At 38.7% G+C, this 20,710-nt stretch overlaps 1 protein-coding gene across 12 annotated transcripts in view; it reads left to right on the plus strand.

Moving 5' to 3' along the window:
* Window positions 1-20,710, plus strand: part of LOC138744651 (mixed lineage kinase domain-like protein) — a 144,894-nt gene that overhangs the window by 20,940 nt on the left and 103,244 nt on the right. For 10 of the 12 annotated variants that reach the window (XM_069901134.1, XM_069901135.1, XM_069901133.1 and 7 more), the window contains 2 exons: window positions 7,361-7,526; window positions 13,780-13,905. The gene's annotated coding sequence lies outside the window, so the exon portion shown is untranslated. Of the gene's footprint in view, window positions 1-7,360; window positions 7,527-13,779; window positions 13,906-20,710 lie in introns of those variants that run through there. The other 2 variants (XM_069901136.1, XM_069901149.1) reach the window with 1 other exon arrangement.

Here is a 20,710-nt window from a genome sequence, read left to right on the forward strand (position 1 = left end):
TGCAGATTAGCCTTGGATTGGGGTCCCACCACACCAGGCAATGGAAGTTCAATATTTATGGTATAAATTATGATGGCATTTAACCTAAATTTTGCAACTTTTAATGTTAATGGGCTCAATAATCCAATTAAGAGAAAGAGAGTTTTGGCTTATATTTAAAAATTTTAAATAGATATTGCTTTTTTACAAGAGATTAATTTGACTGAAAAGGAACATCAGAAATTGAAAAGAGATTGGGTTGGTCAAGTTATAGCTTCTTCTTTTAATTCTAAAGCGAGAGGTGTAGCTATTTTGATTAATAAGAAATTGTCATTTAAGTTGTAATCAGTTGTAAGTGAATTAGTTGGTAGACTTTTGGTTGTAAATTGTAAAATTAATTCAGTATCTTGGACACATGAATACTTATGCTCCTAATGTAGATGATGAGAAATTTATCCAAGATTCCTTCTTTAATTTGAAAAAATAATGATTGGAGATTATTTTAATTGTTGTTTGGATCCATTATTAGATAAATCTCTTAAAATAGTGACTAGAACTAAAATGGCAAATCAGGTTTTAACATTAATGAAGGAAATTAATTTAGTTGATATCTGGAGAAGACTGAATCTTAAGGAAAAAGGTATTTCATTTTATTCATTTCAATATGATTCTTATTCTAGAATAGATTTATTTTTATTATCGGGTCAATTGCAAGGGTGTGTAATATCTGCTGAATATAAAAGTAGAATATTATCAGATCATTCTCTTTTATTAATGTGTACAGGTTCAGAAAAAACAGACATGGGGGCGTGGCAAGATGGCATAAGGAACAGACGTGCCTTCCAGTCCTCTCCTGACTCTTTGTTATTGTTTTGTCTATAAGTGCCCGTTAAAACTTTTTAAAAGTTTAGAAATAGTTAGAGGTGTTGAATTAGTTTCTAATGGTACAACTGCTTAAAAGAAGCAAAAAAAAACGGCAACAGATCATTAAGAAATTGCATTTTCCGAAGTTATCTGAGCCTACCTGTTTACAAGAAGCCAGGACTCAGCGTGGAATGGATCCAGGAAGAGAGGTACAAGATTCGGCAACGGAGCTCCACTCTTTGTCGGCAGGGCTCTTTAAAGATGGCGCCCGGCAGCCCTTGGAACAAAGGTCTGGCCAGTTGCGTGCGCGTGAATCAATGCCTGCTGTGAGCGCTGTCAGTGAGTCTTTGACAGCTAGAACAGCTGGGACGCTGCCAGCTGAAGACCTGACCTCAAAAAGACGCTTACCGATTGATGTAGCGGTGGTGCTGCGAAATGCACCTCCAGTAATGAAGACTTAAACAGACATCGATGTAATGAAGGCATTTGATATGGGTTAAGTATAACCCTGGCCATCAGCCTCCAGATACTGCTGAGGAGGTTGTGGCAGGGGTTTCCACACGTAGTCATACTATAAGAAAAGCAGTTAAACCAAAGGAAATAGAAGACCCTTTTGCTATACAGAAACAGCAAGATCCTACTGTGCCTGAATCTATTCCAGTAGATATGCTTATTAAAAATCTTGAATCTAAGATATCCTCTACAATAAAAGAAATAGGAAAGGCTTTAGTTCAGGTTAATACAAAGCTTAATACTTTGGTGGACATTAATACTCAACAGATGGTTGATTATGGAGCTTTTAAGCTTGAAACGAGTGAAAGACTTGATGGTTGTGATCAAGGCATAGTTGAGGTATGAGAACAAATACAAGATGTAAATAAAACAATTGAAATTTTACAAATTCAGAATAAAAATTTGGTGAAAAAGGTTGATTATTTGGAGAATCAATCTAGATGGAATAATATAAAAATTGTTGGTTTGCCAGAAGATATGGAAGGATCAGATCCAAGAAAATTCTTCACTGAATGGATTCCACAAGTGTTAGGACAAGATAAGTTTCCGGAAGGCATAATATTGGAACATGCTCATAGAGCTTTGAGAAGAAAGCCTTTTCCAGGACAAAATCCAAGACCTGTTTTGGTTCGTTGTTTAAATTATTATGATAGAGAGACAATTTTGCGTGTGGCTATAAGAAATGCACAACAAAGAGGATCTCCCCTGATGGTTCAAAACAATCATGTTTTTTTCTATCTAGATTTGAGTCAAGAAGTTATGTCTCAACGACGTGAATTTAACCCTGTGAAAGAAGTGTTGTGGAAAAAAGGATATAAAGCAACATTTAGATATCCTGCAGTATTGAAGATTTTTCAAGATGGTTATCAACCAAAATTTTTTGATAATCCTAAGGAAGCTATGGACTTTGCTCAATTACTGCCAATTACGCAATTTCAGGAACGACGTAGTCCACCACGGTCTCCAAGGAGAGTGGAGACGCAAGATGGGAACCGAATTCCAAGAAGAAATGGAAGCAATGGTGGTCGGAGTGACAAAGTTGATTAAATTTTTTTTTTCCTGAGAAGATTTCAGATAATGATGATAGTTTAATGTGAAACGGGAGTTGGGAGAGGGAGCTGGGTGGGCATCATTTTCCAGAAGTCATCAGCTACGTGTGAGTTATCTCACACCCAATATTTTGTGGGAGTTACCGCATTGAGCGGTTGAGACAGGAGGAAGTGGTTGTAACCTCCTACCTGTTCTTTTTTTTTAATCAATTTTTGGATTAAGGAGTGAAGTTTTTTTTATTATTAAATTTTTTTTTGTAGTTTTAGGAGGGGATAAGGGAAGGGGGTGTTTTTTCTTTTTTTCTTTTTTTTCTTTTCTCTTTTCTTTTTTTCTCTCCTTCTCTTTTTCTTTGTGTTATTGTAAGTAATGTCTAAACATAAGTTTGCCTCTCTTAATGTTCAGGGTTTAAATAATCCTATTAAGCGTAAGAAAGTACTTGCTTACTTAAAAAAATTAAAAGTTGATGTGGCTTTTTTGCAGGAAACTCATTTAACAGATAAGGAACATTTGAAACTTAAACGTGAATGGGTTGGACAAGTTTTTTATTCTTCATTTAATTCAAAGGCGAAAGGAGTGGCAATTCTGGTGCATAAGAATCTACCATTTCAGTTACAGAATGAAGAGAAAAATGGAGGAAGATTATTAAAATTGAATTGTACAATTCTTAATGAGGCTTGGAATTTGCTTGATGTTTATGCTCCAAATGTTGAAGATACAGCTTTTATTGTAGATGTGTCTTTATTACTTGGACAAACAAATTCAAATGTGATGATTGGGGGAGATTTAAATGTGGTATTGGAGCCTTTATTGGACAAGTATCCAAGAGTAATTAGGAAATCTAAGATGGCAGTACAAGTGACTAATATGATGAAAGATTTGAATTTAGTTGATATTTGGCGAAGACTTAATCCTACAGAGAAAGATTTTTCTTTTTATTCTTCACGTCATAATTCCTTTTCAAGAATTGATTATTTTTTAATTTCAACACATTTACAGGATAAGGTTATATCTGTGGATTATAAGGCAAGGTTGGTTTCAGATCATTCATTATTATTATTAGAATATCAGAGTTCACAAGATGTTCAGAGAACCCCAAGATGGAGATTTAACACTATGTTATTACAAAAACCAGAATTTATTAGTTATTTAAAACAAATTGAGGATTTTATTAGTAATAATGCTAATTCTGTTTCTAGTCATTTTGTTTTATGGGACGCAATGAAAGCTTTTTTACGAGGTCAAATTATTAGCTATGCATCTAAAGTAAAGAAAGAGAGAATTAGAGAGATTGAAGATTTAGAGAAAAAGATAACTGTTAGTGAAAAATAATTTCAAAAAATTGCTACTGAAATGCAAAAAATCAATTAACTAATTTAAAATTAAAGTATAATGAATTACAAACATATCAATTTGAATGTTTAATGAATCGAACTATACATAAGTTTTATGAATGGGGTGAGAAAGCTCATAAAGTTTTATCATGGCAGTTAAAAAAAGAACAATTATCTAGGATTATACCAGCAATTAAAAAAAAATCAGGTATTACTTTTAGACAAAACAATAGATTCTTTTTTGAAAAATATTAACGCCACAGTTGAATCAAGAAGGTAGACAAGAGTTGGATAAATCTTTTACAGAGAATGAAATTGAAATGGCTATAAGTGATATGCCAAATGGAAAGGCACCTGGTGAAGATGGGTTCTTTATAGAATTTTATAAAACTTTTTATGTTGTTATATCTTCTATTTATAAGAATGTAATACAGCAGATTTATAAAACTTTTCAATTACCTGAATCTTGTTCTAATGCAATAATTACGGTTATACCAAAAAAAGATAAAGATCTTTTACAGGTTTCTTCTTCTCGACCAATATCGTTGTTAAATGTAGATTATAAAATTGTGGCTAAAGTTATGGCTAATAAATTGGCTCAATATTTACCTAAAATAATACATAAAGATCAAACAGGATTTATAAAAAATAGATATGCTTCTGATAATATTTTGCGATTAATTACTTTGATAAATAAATTTAAATCTCAAATGAATTATCCAATAGTGGTCTCATTAGATGCAGAAAATGCTTTTGATAGAGTGGAATGGAAGTTTTTATTTAAAGTACTTGAGAAATTTTGTTTTGGTTCTTTGTTTATTGGATTGATAAAGGCTTGATATAATAGTCCGAAGGCTAGAGTTGCTACTAATGGACAGATCTCAGAATCTTTTGATTTAACAAGGTCTACTAGACAAGGATGTCCATTGTCACCTGCTTTATTTGCTATAGTTATTGAACCTTTGGCACAGTTAATATGTCAAAATGAAAATGTTAAGGGTATGAGAGTTTTGAATGAGGAATATAAGATTAATTTATTTGCAGATGATGTTTTATTATATCTGGTAGATCCTGATATTTCCTTACCAGCAATTCAAGAATCTTTAGAAATTTATGGTCAATTATCTGGCTATAAGGTAAATTGGGCTAAAAGTGAAATTTTGTCAATTTGTAAAGACGATTATTCGATTTATAAAAATATTACGAAATTGAAGTGGACAAAACAAATTAAATATTTGGGAATTAACGTTAATACAGAATATCAAGATCTATATTCAATTAATTACCTTCCTTTAATAAAAAAGATTAAACTAGATTTGATTAGGTGGAAGGACTTACCTTTAGGTTTATTGGGGAGGATTAATACTATAAAAATGAATATTTTTCCTTGGATGCAATATTTGTTTCAATCAATTCCTTATTTTTTTTAAAGTTTTTTTAAGGATTTATATAAAGCAGTTAGAGAATTTTTATAGAAGGGAAAATTTACAAGGGTAGCAATGAAAAAATTGATGTGGGACTTTCAATTTGGAGGTTTGAGATTACCTAATTTTCAATATTATTATGAGGCAGCTCAATTTAAATTTCTTAGTGCATTAATGAATATGGAGGATCCGCCCAGTTGGGCAAAGATAGAACTGGCAGTTATTTTAGAAAAATTTCCACATGAATTTTTGTTTCGATGGAATAAAAGTTTGTTACGAACTTATGATGTACCAATATTGAAACATTTATTGAATTTATGGACGAGTAAACTTGATAAAATGGGGCTTAAAAATAAATGGTCTGGGTGATTGCCATTATATAATAATCAACTTGTTCCTTTTACGGTCTTCAATATCACTTTGAAACAATGGGAAAGGAAAGGAATAAAAAATTTATCTGATTGTTTTTTTGAAGGACATTTTTGTTCTTTTGAGGAATTACAAAAGAAATTTGGTATTAGTGGAAATTCTGTATTTGTGTATTATCAGTTAAGATCATTTGTAAAACAAATATGTGGTCGTCAAATGACTTTATTGACCGAAACTAGTTTTGAGAAATATGTACTTTCAATACCAGAAAAGGGGTATATATCTGATTTGTATTGTATTTTACAAGAAATTGAAAGTAAGAAAGATTGGGATAAAGATAAGTTGAAATGGGAAAAAGATTTAGGTTCTACAATAGCTGATGAAGCCTGGATGGAAATTTGTCAAAATAGTATTCGGAAATTGATTAATACTAGATTAGCGATGATTAATTATAATTTTATACATCAATTATATCTAAGACCAGAAAAATTTAAAAAATTTGGTCTTAGTAAGTCAGATTGTTGTTTTCGTTGTAATCAGATAGCTAGTACTTTTTTACATACTGTCTGGTCTTGTGACCGATTGCAACAGTTTTGGAAAGGTATTCAATCTATATTTAATAGATTATATAATATTTGTGTTGTATTAGATCCTGATATATTTTTGTTAGGGAATATGCAATCATTAATTGATTTAGGATTAAATGATTATCAGATTTCTTTTATCTATTTAGCTTTAGCAGTGGCCAAGAAATGTATAGCATCTACTTGGAAAGATAGAAATATACTAACTTTGGATAGGTGGTATTTAGAGATGAAGTCTTGTTTAATTATGGAAAGGATATCTTTTTCAATTCAAGATAAGATGTCTTTTTATAAGTTGAAGTGGACTCCATTTGTTAAGTATATGCAATTAAGTTTGATTTAAGTATGTTCCTAGATGTGATATTCTAGATTTGATAAATCTTTTTTATTATTATTTTTGTTTGTTATTTTATTTTCTTTGTGTGTGCTTTTTTTAATATATAATATTAATTTTACTAATTCTTCACTCTTTATTTTGGGGGAGGGGAAGGGTGGTTTTTTTATATAGATTTTTTTTAGTTCTTGTATATGTAGGGGGGGTTAGGTTGAATTAAGTTAGGTTATTGATGTTCTATTGTAATTATATTATTTTATATTTTTTCTTTAAATGTAATTTTTCTTTTTATTCCTGTGATCTTTAAATAAATTTTGAAAAAAAAAGAAAAAACAGACATCACATACAGATGGAGATTTAATTCTTTATTTTTAAGGGAAACTGAGTTTTGTAATTTCATAAGAGACCAAATACAGCAATATTTAAAAATAAATACAGATTCATTTAACAGTGTTTGTTTTATGGAATGCTTTAAAAGCATATTTAAGAGGACAAATTATTAGTTTTTCAACAAAAATTAAGAAAGTGTATTCTTGTGAGGTTGATAAATTGGAAAAGGTGATAGTGAATTTAGAAAAAGATCTACAGAAGAAGATACAATTGATGAATAAGAAATTACAGTATATTACAAACTTATAAATTCAAGAAATTGTTACAAAGAACCAACAAAAGTATTATGAATTAGGGGAAAGGGCTCATAAAGTATTAGCATGGTAATTAAAGGGAACAGATTTATAGTACAATTAATGCTATTAGAAAAGATTCAAATATTACATATAAACCCCAAGATGTAAATGACACTTTTAAGGAATTTTATATGACATTAAATACTGATAGTTTTTTATCTGATCTTCAGTTACCTTTTTTAAGTATTCAGGAATCTAATGAATTTGATGCTCCCTTTACTTATAGAGAAATTATAGAAGCATTTAAATCAATGCCTAATGGGAAATCTCCAGGTGAAGATGGATTTACATCTGAATGTTATTTTAAAAATTCAGGATTTATTAATACCTCTATTAATGGAAATGTTGAAACAAGCAATGGAGGTTCATTCTTTACCAGACTCTTCTTTCAGGTAATTATTACAGTTATTCTTAAGAAAGATAGAGATCCTTTTAAATCTGGATCTTATAGACCTATTTTTTTGTTAAATGTTGACTATAAAATTGTAACCAAGATTTCTAGCAAATAGATTGGCGAAATACTTACCAGGTTTAATTCCTTTAGACCAAGATGGATTTATTAAAAATTGTTATTCTGCAGATAATATAGCAAAAATAATTAGTTTGATTCATATTTCTTGGGAGGAATCCAACTTACCAATGGTCTTATCATTAAATGCTGGAAAAAGCATGTGATAGGTTAGAGTGGAGTTTTCTATTTAAAGTATTGGAAAATTTTAGGTTTGGACAAATATTTATTAGTTGGATTAAAGCCTTATCTAAAACCCCTCTGCCAGAGTAGTGATGAATGGCCAAATATCATTGTCTTTCTTATTAGAAAGATTTACTAGACAAGGTTGCCCTTTGTCTCTGGCATTATTTGCAATAGCTATTGAACCTTCGTCTTAATTGATACGACAAGATACTAATATTAAAGGTATTAAAGTGAAATTTAAAGAATTTAAGATTAATTTATTTGCTGATGATGTCTTGATTTATTTAACAGAACCACAAAATTCTTTAAAATCATTATATGAAAGGTTGGAACAATATGGAGAAATATCTGATTATAAAATTAATTGGGAGAAAAGATTATGCCGTCGATTGATGCTGATTATACTTTTTCTAAATGTATTGTTCAATTTAAATGGTCGGAGCAAATTAAATATTTAGTTATTAAGATGGACAAGAATTTAAATCATTTGTATGAATTAAATTATTTACTTCATAAAATTAAAAATGACTAAAGTCAATGGAAAGATTTACCTATAATATTAATAGGTAGAGTTAATTGTATGAAGATGAATATTTTCCCTAGAATACATTATCTTTTACAATCTATTCCTTGTAAAGTTCTTCAAAATTTTTTTTAAAGATTTGAATCTTATAGTTAGGAAATTTTTATGGAAAGACAAAATGGTTAGGGTATCTTTATAAAAATTAACATGAAGATTTGAATTGGGAGGTCAACAGCTTCCAAATTTTCAAAATTATAAGATATAGGTTAGTTCATTATAATTTTATACATCAGTTATATTTAACTCATGAAAAATTAAAGAGATATAATTTAATTTCTTCAGATTTATATTTTAGATGTCATAAGGAAGTAGTGTAGCAGCGGCTACACTGCTCCTGCAATAACACACGCAACCAGATGGGTTGAGCTCTAGTTTATTGCAGACTAGTTTATTTCAGCTGCTGGGCTGTACTTATACTCCCAGTCTGGACCTGGCTGATAACCGCGCTGGAGGGTGCTGACGTCATCCGGGCATCATGTGGTCCCCAAGCGTGGGTTTCTGAGCCTCGAGCTGGAAGGAAGGGAAACCCCCAACGGCGCCATTTTGGCCAGTTGCCCTGCCATATGGCTTACAAGTGGGGCGGTTCACCTGCCTTGTGGTGAGCCGCCACAGTAGGTTATTTTTTACATTCTTCTTGGTTATGTGACATTGTTAAACTTTTTTGGGTACAACTTAAGAAATTCGTAGAGAAAGTTTTTAAGATTAAATTGCCGATGGATCCAACAATATTTTTCTTAGGTATTATTAAAATGCTGAGTTTGAAATTGAGATTAGGTGCCAAATTGCGTTTTTTATATTAGCATTGGCTGTAAGAAAATGTGTAGCAATTACTTAGAAAAATTAGATTGATTTGAGTTTTAAAAATGGTATATGGAATTGAGATCATGCATTCCATTTGAAAAAATAATGTATAATTTACGTGATAATTATATTTTTTATTGGAAAGTCTGGAGCCCTTATTTGACTATATGGGTTTAAAATTTTGAGCTTTCTGCCTACGTTGTAGTAGTTTTACTCTAATCTGTGGCATTTAGTTATGTTATTGATAGTTTGCATCTCCTTTTCTCTTTCTTCTTTCTTTGGGGTTTGGGTTAGTAAGGAAGGAGGAGGTTTAGGAGGAGGTGTAGTAGGGTGGGAAGGGGGGGAATTATATATATATATTTTATATGTATTCTTATATGATTTTTCATTTTTGTATGTGTTGTGGTTTAAAATTCTAAATTGTGGTGCACTGAGGAGCTGAAGTAAATCACTGCCACCACATTGATGGTCATTAACAACTTTTTATTCAAATTCAGCACGCCCCTTTAAGGGCAGCATGAGCTCAGTCACCTGGTGCATTGTGACATCATAATTGCTGCCCAGGGCACGCACTTGAAGGGATGCTGGTGTCAAGAAGAAGCCACTGACGACGCCATCTCATAATGGCTGCCCCGCTGTGGGGCCAGTTCACCATTAGGCTGTGTGCTGCTATGAAATAAAGTATTCAAAAAAAACAATGGCATCATTGTCCCCGACCCTGACAGGATGTGCCCCTGGGGACCATGAAAGCTTTGAGGAAATGCCTGGGTTTCTCATATTACGCCCAGTGGGTCCCTCAATATGCAGACAAGTTTCGTCCGCTCTTAAAAGCCACTTATTTCCCACTGACAGCTGAAGCTCAAACTGCTTTCAACTACATCAAAAGCCATTGTGCATGCAATGGATGAGAATGTACCTTTCCAGGTGGAAAGTGACACCTCAGTCATAGCCCTCGCTGTGACTCTTAATCAGGCTGGTAGGATGGTTGCAATTTTTTTCAGAACCCTACAAGGTCATGAGCTTCGGAATCCATCAGTGGAGAAAGAGGCCCAAGCCATTGTGAAGGCCATCAGGCACTGGAGGCACTACCTGGTGAGCAGGAAATTCACACTCCTCACAGACCAGCGATCAGTGGCATTTATGTTCAACAATACTGTGGTGGTACACCACCAGCCTACTGCAGGGGGCAACCTCTGTACCTGCAGGAATGTAAGGGGAACAGCACTACACCTGGCCAGCTGTCAATCATTCGACCTGAATGGATCAAGCCCCACCCGGTCGGGTGTCAATCAACCTCCAGGATATTAAGCCTGCGCCGGCCTCCGAAGTCTCTCTCAGAGTTACTGCAGCTACAGCCAACTTGGCTCTGTGGAAGTCTTTGTGGATTAAAGTCTGTTGTACAGTCTTTACCTTGTGTGTGCCTGATTCTGTCTAACAGTGGTAAAATTAAAAATGATAAAATCGCTCGGTGGAGGATTGAACTCTCCACCTACAACTACGGTATAGTCTACTTACCTGGTTCCCTCAGTGAGCCTTCAGATGCCCCGTCCAGAGGAAGCTGTGCCTCTGCACACACCAGCCAGTTGTGTTCACTGCACAATAAGCTCTGCCACCCAGGGATCAGTCAAATGGGTCATTTTTTCAAGGCATGTAATTTACCCTACTCAATTGAGGATGTCAGGGAAATGACAGGTCCTGCCAGGTCTGCGCTAAGTGCAAGCCGCACTTCCACCCCAGCAAAGTGCACCTGATAAAGGCATCCTGGCCTTTTGAACGACTCAGTGTCAATTTCAAAGGACCCCTCCCCTCCATGAACGGGAACGTGTACTTTCTCACAGTCATTGACGAGTACTCTAATTTCTCATTTGCCATTCCCAGCCCGGACACGTCCATGACGTCTGTCATTAGGGCTCTAAAATCCATTTTCACCCTGTTTGGGTATCCTGGCTATATCTATAGCAACCGGGCTCATCATTTATGAGTGAGGAGCTACGTCACTACCTGCAGGTAAGGGGCATTGCATTCAATAGGATGACCAACTATAACCCCCGGGGGAACAGACAGTTTGAGAAAGAGAACACTATGATTTGGAGGGCCGTAAAATTGGCTCTCTGATCCAAAGGACTTCCAGACTTACTCTGGCAGGATGTCCTATCCATGGTGCTCCATTCCATTAGGTCACTACTCTGCACTGCAACCAATATGACTCCTCATGAGCTGATGTTTTCTTTCGAGAGAAAGTCAATGTCAGGGATCACCCTTTCAGCTTAGCTTACAGCACCAGGACCAGAACTGCTTCGAAAGCTCGTGAGGAGGAGCAAAACCAATCCCCTGGTCGAGAAGATGCACCTACTCCATTCCAACATCACATGCCAACATGGCGTACCTGGATGGCAGGGAGAACACTGTATCAATCAGGGACCTGGCATCCACTGGAACTGAGTGTCCATCACCTCAAGGGAGCCAGAACCTACCAAGGGTTCCTTGGGGAACACCAAGGGGCTCAGGTGAAACATCTCATGAAATGGCTCCAGCCGCCCCTCAACCAGAGCCGGATCGGGGGGGCGTGGCAAGATGGCGTAGAAGACAGATGTGCAAATCCACCTTCCCCCAACTAGTTTTTTAAATGCCCATTTTTAAAATTTACATAAGTGATTAAAAGTAGTATTCATAGTTTTTTGGAAAACTGAAGGACTATAATGGCTAATGTGAAAAAAACGAAAGCTCAATTACAGAAGAAACTACCTTATAAAAGTGTTGAAGAATTGAGGCCTACCTGTCCAGTTGAAACCATGGAGTCATCAATGGGAGTCCCCAGGCCTCAGAGGACTCCTGCTCATCTAAGTATGATGCCAGCGCCGATCCTGCCTCCGCAAGATGGCACCGGCTTGACGACGTTTGGCTGGTGCTGACCCGCACTCCTGTGAAGTCGGGCGCGTGGGCGGACCAGCCGAGAGAAGAGCCCTCAAGCCCGCAATATTGCTGGGTGAACCGAGATCGAGCAGTGTAGTGTCGGAGGACGCACCTGCACAATCGGTGGTTCTACCGGGCATGCGCAGTGGTTTGAGGGTACAAGATTTATTGGAACGGGTGTGGGCTGTTGGGGAGCTTGAGTGATGGCACCCTGACGAGGTTGGTATGCCGTCCTCGGGTGTTCAGACCCACAGCCGCACCGGAAGAGGACTGACTGTGACTGAAGAAGAAGAGGACCTAACTTTACTGGGAAGTACACAGGAACAAATAGAGTTTGAAACTAAGGAAGGTAGGCCTCAAAGGAAGGTGATGGAACCCAGAATGGATTCTTTGTCTGCTGTTTGGAAGGGATTGCTTACCAAATGGATAATATGTCGAAACAGATGACTCGAGGATTTTTGGAAATAAAACTAAAATGAGTACTATGTGTGAAGAAATGACAAATATGAAGCAAGATATGTCTGTAGTTAAAAGTGATGTTAATAGATGTATAAGATCAGTAGATACGGTAAAAGATCATTTTTTAAAAATTGAAGCAGCTGTTTTTTGACGAAAAAATCAAGTGGAACGTAATAGGGAAAAAATAGAAAAAGTGGAGGATTCTTTTGTGGATTGCGGGATTCAGAAAAAGGAATTATTGACGAAAATTGATTCATTGGAAAATCAAAGTCAGAGGAATAATGAAAAAATAGTGGGTCTCCCAAAAGATATTGAAGGTTCTGATCTGATTAAAATTTTCAAGAAATGGATTCCTGAGATGTTGGGCAAGGAGTTTTTTCCAGAAGTTTTGGAGTTGGATCAAGCACATAGAGCATTAAGGAAGAAGCTGTTTTCAGGACAATCACCACGGGCGGTTTTATTTCATTGTTTGAAATATCAAGATAGGGAAATTATATTACAACTGGCGGTGCAGACGGCCCGACAATGTCAATCTCCAATGATGACTCAAAATAATAGAGTATTTTTTATGTGGATTTGAGTCAAGAAATTATTAGGTGACGTCGGGAATTTAACTCAGTCAAAGAAGTATTGTTGTGGAAGGGTTATAATTTTGCTTTTTGTTATCCTGAGGTGTTAAAAGTTTTTTATGGCAATTTTCAATCTCAATTTTTTGATAATGATCATGATGCATTAATTTTTGCCAATTCTTTACGAGGGAATGGTCGATCTTCATCTTTCTCACCTAAAAGAAGGGCAAATGGGAAGAATGGGAAGCATGGAAAGAATGGAAAGAAATAAGAGCTGACACAAAGTCTTCTTGATATTGAAGACCTGGAACAGTCATTGGGTTGATTATATTATATTTTATTATATTTGATTCTGTTTCATTGAATAATGTACACATGTCTGGCTGGGTGGGGGGGGGGGTGGGTGGTGGATGACACTGAAATCTTTGACAGTCATCTGCTGCTAGTAGGTTTTACCACACCCAGAATTTTAGGGTGTTTTTTTAGGGGTGATTTTTTTTTCTTTATTTTTCTTTAATTGACGTTTTTAGGGGAGGATTTATAGGGGAGCGATATTTTATAGTGCCTGAATATATTGTTAGTTTGTAGAAATGTCTAATTTGAAATTTGCAACTTTTCATGTTCAGGGGTTGAATAATCCAATGAAGCGGAAGCAAGTATTGGCCTATATGAAAAAAAATGAAAGTTTATATTGCTTTTTCTCAAGAAACACATTTGACTGAAAAAGAACACTTGAAATTGAAGAGAGATTGGTTGGTCATGTGTTTTCTTCTTCTTTTAATTCTAAGGCGAGAGGTGTAGTGATTTTAATTCATAAGAGATTGCCATTTGAATTACAATCTTTGGAGGGAAATGCTGGGAGAGTTTTAAGGGTGAACTGTAAATTTTTTGCTGATGGTTGGACTTTGCTTAATGTTTATGCACCTTATATAGATGATGAACGTTTTATTACAGAAGCTTTTTTGTTGTTAAATCAGGCAAATGAAAATATTCTAGTTGGGGGAGATTTTAATTGTGTTCTAGATCCTTTATTGGATAAGTCCCCAAAAAGTATAAGGAGATCAAAGATGGTGATACAAATTGAGACTTTAATTAAAGATTTAAATTTGGTGGATATTTGGAGAAGAGTTAATCCTACAGAGAAAGATTTTTCTTTTTATTCATTTCAACATGATTCATTTTCCAGAATAGATTTTTTTTTGGTATCAGCATATTTACAGGGTAGAATATTACAGGCTGAGTATAGAAGTAGGGTTATATCAGATCATTTTTAATTGTTTTTTTTCTTGTGCAAGTTCGGAAATGGTACGTTTGTCCTACAGATGGAGGTTTAATACAATGTTAGTGAAAAAAACAGAGTTTGTTACTTTTGTTAAAGAACAGATTACTTTATTTTTGGCTGATAATGTTAATTTTGTAGATAGTTGTTTTGTATTATGGGATGCTTTGAAAGCTTATTTAAGAGGGCAGTTTATTAGTTATACTAAGAAAGTTAAGAAACAATATATTGCAGAAAGTTTAAAGTTGGAGAAATGAATTGCTGAGTTAGAGAAAGATTTTCAGAAAGATATGACAGAAAATTAAAAAATGTGGCTTTGGCAAATTTGAAATTATGTAACAATACATTACAAACCTATCAATTTGAGCATTTAATTAATTGATCTAAGCAGCATTATTATGAATTGGGTGAGAGGGCACATAAGGTACTTGCATGGCAATTAAAAATGGAACAGGTATCACGGACCATTAATGCTGTTAAAAAGAATTCAATAGCTACCTATAAACCTCAGGAAATTAACGACCAGTTTTATTCATTCTATCAAAAATTATATATTTCTGAGGGGAAGCAGGATAATGGTTTTATTGAATCTTATTTATCTAAATTAACATTACCAGTATTAGGAGAGGAAGATGTTATGGAATTGGAATCTCCGTTTACAGATTTTGAGATTAAGGAGGCTATACAGGAGATCCCAAATGGAAAGTCACCAGGGGATGATGGATTTTCTGTGGAATTTTATAAAAATTTTATGAAGATTTATCTTCTGTATTTGGGGATGTATTACAACAAATAGCTGAAGAACAGGTGTTATCAGAATCTTATTTGAGTGCTTTAATCACTGTAATTCCAAAAAAAGATAGAGTTCCGTTGAAAGTGTCTTCGAATAGACCTATTTCTTTATTGAATGTAGATTATAAAAGTATAGCAAAAGTGTTAGCAAATAGGTTTGCTTAGTACCTACCTAAGTTGATACATGTTGATCAAACAGGTTTTATTAAGAATAGGATTGTGTCAGATAACATCCTTCAGTTGAGAACTTTCATCAATGCATATCGAAAACAGCCCAACTAGATGCGGAAAAAGCCTTTGATAGGGTCAAATGGGATTTTTTATTTAAGGCGTTAGAGAAGTTTAAATTTGGCACTTTTTTATTGGTTGGGTTAATCTCTTCTCTTGGGCTTGGCTTCGCGGACGAAGATTTATGGAGGGGGTAAAAGTCTCCGTCAGCTGCAAGCTCGTTTGTGGCTGACAAGTCCGATGCGGGACAGGCAGACACAGTTGCAGCGGTTGCAGGGGAAAATTGGTTGGTTGGGGTTGGGTGTTGGGTTTTTCCTCCTTTGCCTTTTGTCAGTGAGGTGGGCTCTGCGGTCTTCTTCAAAGGAGGTTGCTGCCCGCCAAACTGTGAGGCGCCAAGATGCACGGTTTGAGGCGATATCAGCCCACTGGCGGTGGTCAATGTGGCAGGCACCAAGAGATTTCTTTAGGCAGTCCTTGTACCTTTTCTTTGGTGCACCTCTGTCATGGTGGCCAGTGGAGAGCTCGCCATATAACACGATCTTGGGAAGGCGATGGTCCTCCATTCTGGAGACGTGACCCACCCAGCACAGCTGGATCTTCAGCAGCGTGGACTCGATGCTGTCGACCTCTGCCATCTCGAGTAATTCGACATTAGGGATGAAAGCGCTCCAATGAATGTTGAGGATGGAGCGGAGACAACGCTGGTGGAAGCGTTCTAGGAGCCGTATAAGGATGCCGGTAGAGGACCCATGATTCGGAGCCGAACAGGAGTGTGGGTATGACAACGGCTCTGTATACGCTTATCTTTGTGAGGTTTTTCAGTTGGTTGTTTTTCCAGACTCTTTTGTGTAGTCTTCCAAAGGCGCTATTTGCCTTGGCGAGTCTGTTGTCTATCTCATTGTCGATCCTTGCATCTGATGAAATGGTGCAGCCGAGATAGGTAAACTGGTTGACCGTTTTGAGTTTTGTGTCTCCGATGGAGATGTGGGGGGGTGCTGGTAGTCATGGTGGGGAGCTGGCTGATGGAGGACCTCAGTTTTCTTCAGGCTCACTTCCAGGCCAAACATTTTGGCAGTTTCCGCAAAACAGGACGTCAAGCGCTGAAGAGCTGGCTCTGAATGGGCAACTAAAGCGGCATCGTCTGCAAAGAGTAGTTCACGGACAAGTTTCTCTTGTGTCTTGGTGTGAGCTTGCAGGCGCCTCAGATTGAAGAGACTGCCATCCGTGCGGTACCGGATGTAAACAGCATCTTCATTGTTGAGGTCTTTCATGGCTTGGTTCAGCATCATGCTGAAGAAGATTGAAAAGAGGGTTGGTGCGAGAACACAGCCTTGCTTCACGCCATTGTTAATGGAGAAGGGTTCAGAGAGCTCATTGCTGTATCTGAGCCGACCTTGTTGGTTTTCGTACAGTTGGATAATCATGTTGAGGAACTTTGGGGGGCACCCGATGCGCTCTAGTATTTGCCAAAGCCCTTTCCTGCTCACGGTGTCGAAGGCTTTGGTGAGGTCAACAAAGGTGATGTAGACTCCTTTGTTTTGTTCTCTGCACTTTTCTTGGAGCTGTCTGAGGGCAAAGACCATGTCAGTAGTTCCTCTGTTTGCGCGAAAGCCACACTGTGATTCTGGGAGAACATTCTCGGCGACACTAGGTATTATTCTATTTAGGAGAATCCTAGCGAAGATTTTGCCTGCAATGGAGAGCAGCGTGATTCCCCTGTAGTTTGAGCAGTCTGATTTCTCGCCTTTGTTTTTGTACAGGGTGATGATGGTGGCATCACGAAGGTCCTGAGGCAGTTTTCCTTGGTCCCAACAAAGCTTGAAAAACTCATGCAGTTTGGCATGCAGAGTTTTGCCACCAGCCTTCCAGACCTCTGGGGGGATTCCATCCATACCTGCTGCTTTGCCACTTTTCAGTTGTTCGATTGCCTTATATGTCTCATCCTGGGTGAGGACCTCATCCAGCTCTAGCCTTAGGGGCTGTTGAGGGAGCTGGAGCAGGGCGGAATCTTGGACTGAGCGGTTGGCACTGAAAAGAGATTGGAAGTGTTCTGACCATCGGTTGAGGATGGAGATCTTGTCGCTGAGGAGGACTTTTCCGACTGAGCTGCGCAGCGGGCTTTGGACTTGGGGTGAGGGGCCGTACACAGCCTTTAGAGCCTCGTAGAAACCCCTGAAGTCGCCAATGTCTGCGCTGAGCTGGGTTCGCTTGGCGAGGCTAGTCCACCACTCATTTTGGATCTCCCGGAGTTTGCGCTGAAGATGGCTGCATGCGCGACAGAAGGCTTGTTTCTTCTCTGGACAGGACGGCTTTGTAAGGTGAGCCTGGTGGGCAGCTCGCTTCTTTGCCAGCAGCTTCTGGGTTTCCTGGCTGTTTTCGTCGAACCAGTCCTTGTTTTTCCTGGAGGAGAAGCCCAGTACCTCTTCAGTGGATTGCAGTATGGTAGTCTTCAACTGATCCCAGAGGGTTTCAGGGGACGGGTCCGTGAGGCGGATTGCATCATCGAGCTTTGCTTTGAGGTTTGCCTGGAAGTTTCCTCTCGCTTCGTCTGACTGCAGGTTTCCAACATTGAACCTCTTTCTGGGGGCTTTACTGTTCCTGGGCTTTGGCTTGAAGTGAAGGTTGAGCTTGCAGCGAACCAGCCGATGGTCAGTGTGGCATTCCGCGCTGGGCATGACCCTGGTGTGGAGCACATCTCGTTTGTCACTTTCTCGCACCAGGATGTAGTCCAGGAGGTGCCAGTGTTTGGATCGGGGATGCATCCAGGTAGTCTTAAGGCTGTCCCTCTGCTGAAAAAGGGTGTTTGTAATGACAAGCCGCTGTTCTGCGCAGAGCTCCAACAGGAGGCGCCCATTGTCGTTGCACTTGACGACGCCATGCTTGCCCAGGATTCCTGGCCAGGTTTCTGAGTCTTTGCCGACGCGAGCGTTGAAGTCACCAAGGATGACAACCTTGTCGGCTGTAGGGGTGCGTTGGATGAGGTTGCGCAGGTCAGTGTAGAACTTGTCCTTTTCTGCTGGTTCCGCCTGGAGGGTTGGAGCATAGACACTGATGAGGGTGATGCAACACTTGTTTTGAAGGGGGAGTCGCATGGACATGATTCGGTCCGAGTGGCCTGTCGGAAGGTTTTCGAGTTTGGAGGCAATGAAGTTCTTGACCATGAAGCCTACACCAGATAGGCGTCGTTCATCCGAAGGCTTGCCAGACCAGTAGAGTGTGTAGCCCACGCCGCGTTCTTGGATGCTGCCTACATATGCCAGGCGGACTTCACTGAGAGCGGCTATGTCGATGTCAAGTCTGAGGAGTTCATGTGCAATGAGGGCAGACCGACGTTCAGGTCGGTGACTGTCAGCCTTGTCTAGCATGGTTCTGATGTTCCAGCATGCTAGCTTGAGTTTGTGAGCATCTTTTGAGGGGGAGGATGTGGAGGGGGAGGACGTGGAGGGGGAGGACGTGGACCTGTCCTCGGGCCTGCGCAAAGGAGCTTTTAGGTGGAGTGCAGTGCGCGCAGTACTGGCCCCACCCTTTACACCCATGGTTCATGTGCCGTGGCCAAGCAAGGTGGGACGTGGCAGCGAGGTCCTTGGGTCGTAGGTTTTATATCGGAGTGGCCTTCTCCTATGCAGGTTTCTTACCCAGGCTGGAGGGGTCTGCCTCCCCTCTTAGGTCGGTCCATACTGCCCGGAGCAGGGCCGAGGCTGCCGCTGCTCTCCCTGTGCCCTGACTGGGGCCGCCGCCTCCAACTCTCTGCCCAGACCGGGGCCTCCGCCTGCCTCACTCGACCGAGGCCGGGGCCGCCGCCTCCCCCTTGCTCCTGCCCGGATTGGGGCCGCCGCCGCCTACCCTCAGCCCAGACCGGGGCCGGGGCCGCCGCTGCTCTCCCTGTGCCCGGACTGGGGCCGCCGCCTCCCACTCTCTGTCCAGATCGGGGCCTCCGCCTGCCTCACTCGACCGGGGCCGGGGCCGCCGCCTCCCCCTTGCTCCTGCCCGGATTGGGGCCGCCGCCGCCTACCCTCAGCCCGGACCGGGGCCGGGGCCGCCGCTGCTCTCCCTGTGCCCGGACTGGGGCCGCCATCTTCCACTCTCTGCCCGGATCGGGGCCTCCGCCTGCCTCACTCAACCGAGGCCGGGGCCGCCGTCTCCCCCTTGCTCCTGCCCGGATCGGGGCCACCGCCGCCTTCCCTCAGCCCGGACCGGGGCCGGTTGGGTTAATGCTTTATATACAAACCCAATTGCCAGAGTGGTGACAAATGGTCAAGTCTCTTTACCATTTAAATTGACTCGTTTGACTTGGGAAGGTTGTCCATTGACACCAGTCTTGTTTGCATTGACTATTGAACCATTAGCTCAGATGATAAGACAGAATGAAAAGATAAGAGGGATGAGAGTTATGGATGAGGAATATAAGATTAATTTATTTGCAGATGATGTCTTGATATATTTGACTGAACCAAAATGGTCATTGTCACAATTGCAGGAATGTTTATTACAATTTGGAGAACTTTCTGGATATAAAGTTAATTGGGATGAGAGTGAAATTTTGCCAGTTGGAGAGGGTGACTATTCAGAATATAAAAGTATTATAAAATGAAAATGGTCAGATAAACTCAAATATTTAGGAGTAATTGTAAATGCTGATTATCAATCTTTATACAAGTTAAATTATGTTCTTTTATTTAAAAAGATTAAAGCAGATTTAATTAAATGGAAAGATCTTCTGTTAACCTTAATTGGTCATTTAAACTGTATTTTACCCCGAATATTTTACCCCGAATTCAATATTTATTTCAGTTGATACCATGTTCCCTTTCAAAGGGTCTTTTCCAGGATTTAAATAAAATGGTGAGGGAATTTTTATGGAAAGGTAAATTACCACAAGTAGCATTGTATAAACTCACATGGAAATATGCATTAGATGGACTTCAGTTACATAATTTTCATAAATTATTATGAGGCAGCTCAATAGAAATTTGTTAGCAGGTTGATGGACATGGATCAACCTCCAAGTTGGGCGAAAGTGGAGATGGCTTGTATTTCTGAAGTTGAGGTGCATCAATTTATATTTCGATGGAATATGAATTTATTGCGGGAATGTAATATGCCGGTATTAAAACATTTGTTAAAGGTTTGGACTAAAAGAAATAAGATTTTAGGATCAAAAGGTAAATTATCAATTTTAACCCTATGATATAATAATCAGCTTATTCCTTTTTCAATGTTCAATAATCATTTAAAGAGTTGGGACTCTAAGGGTATAA

The sequence above is a fragment of the Narcine bancroftii genome, chromosome 10, assembly GCF_036971445.1.
Source record: "Narcine bancroftii isolate sNarBan1 chromosome 10, sNarBan1.hap1, whole genome shotgun sequence".
Classification (NCBI taxonomy): domain Eukaryota; kingdom Metazoa; phylum Chordata; class Chondrichthyes; order Torpediniformes; family Narcinidae; genus Narcine; species Narcine bancroftii.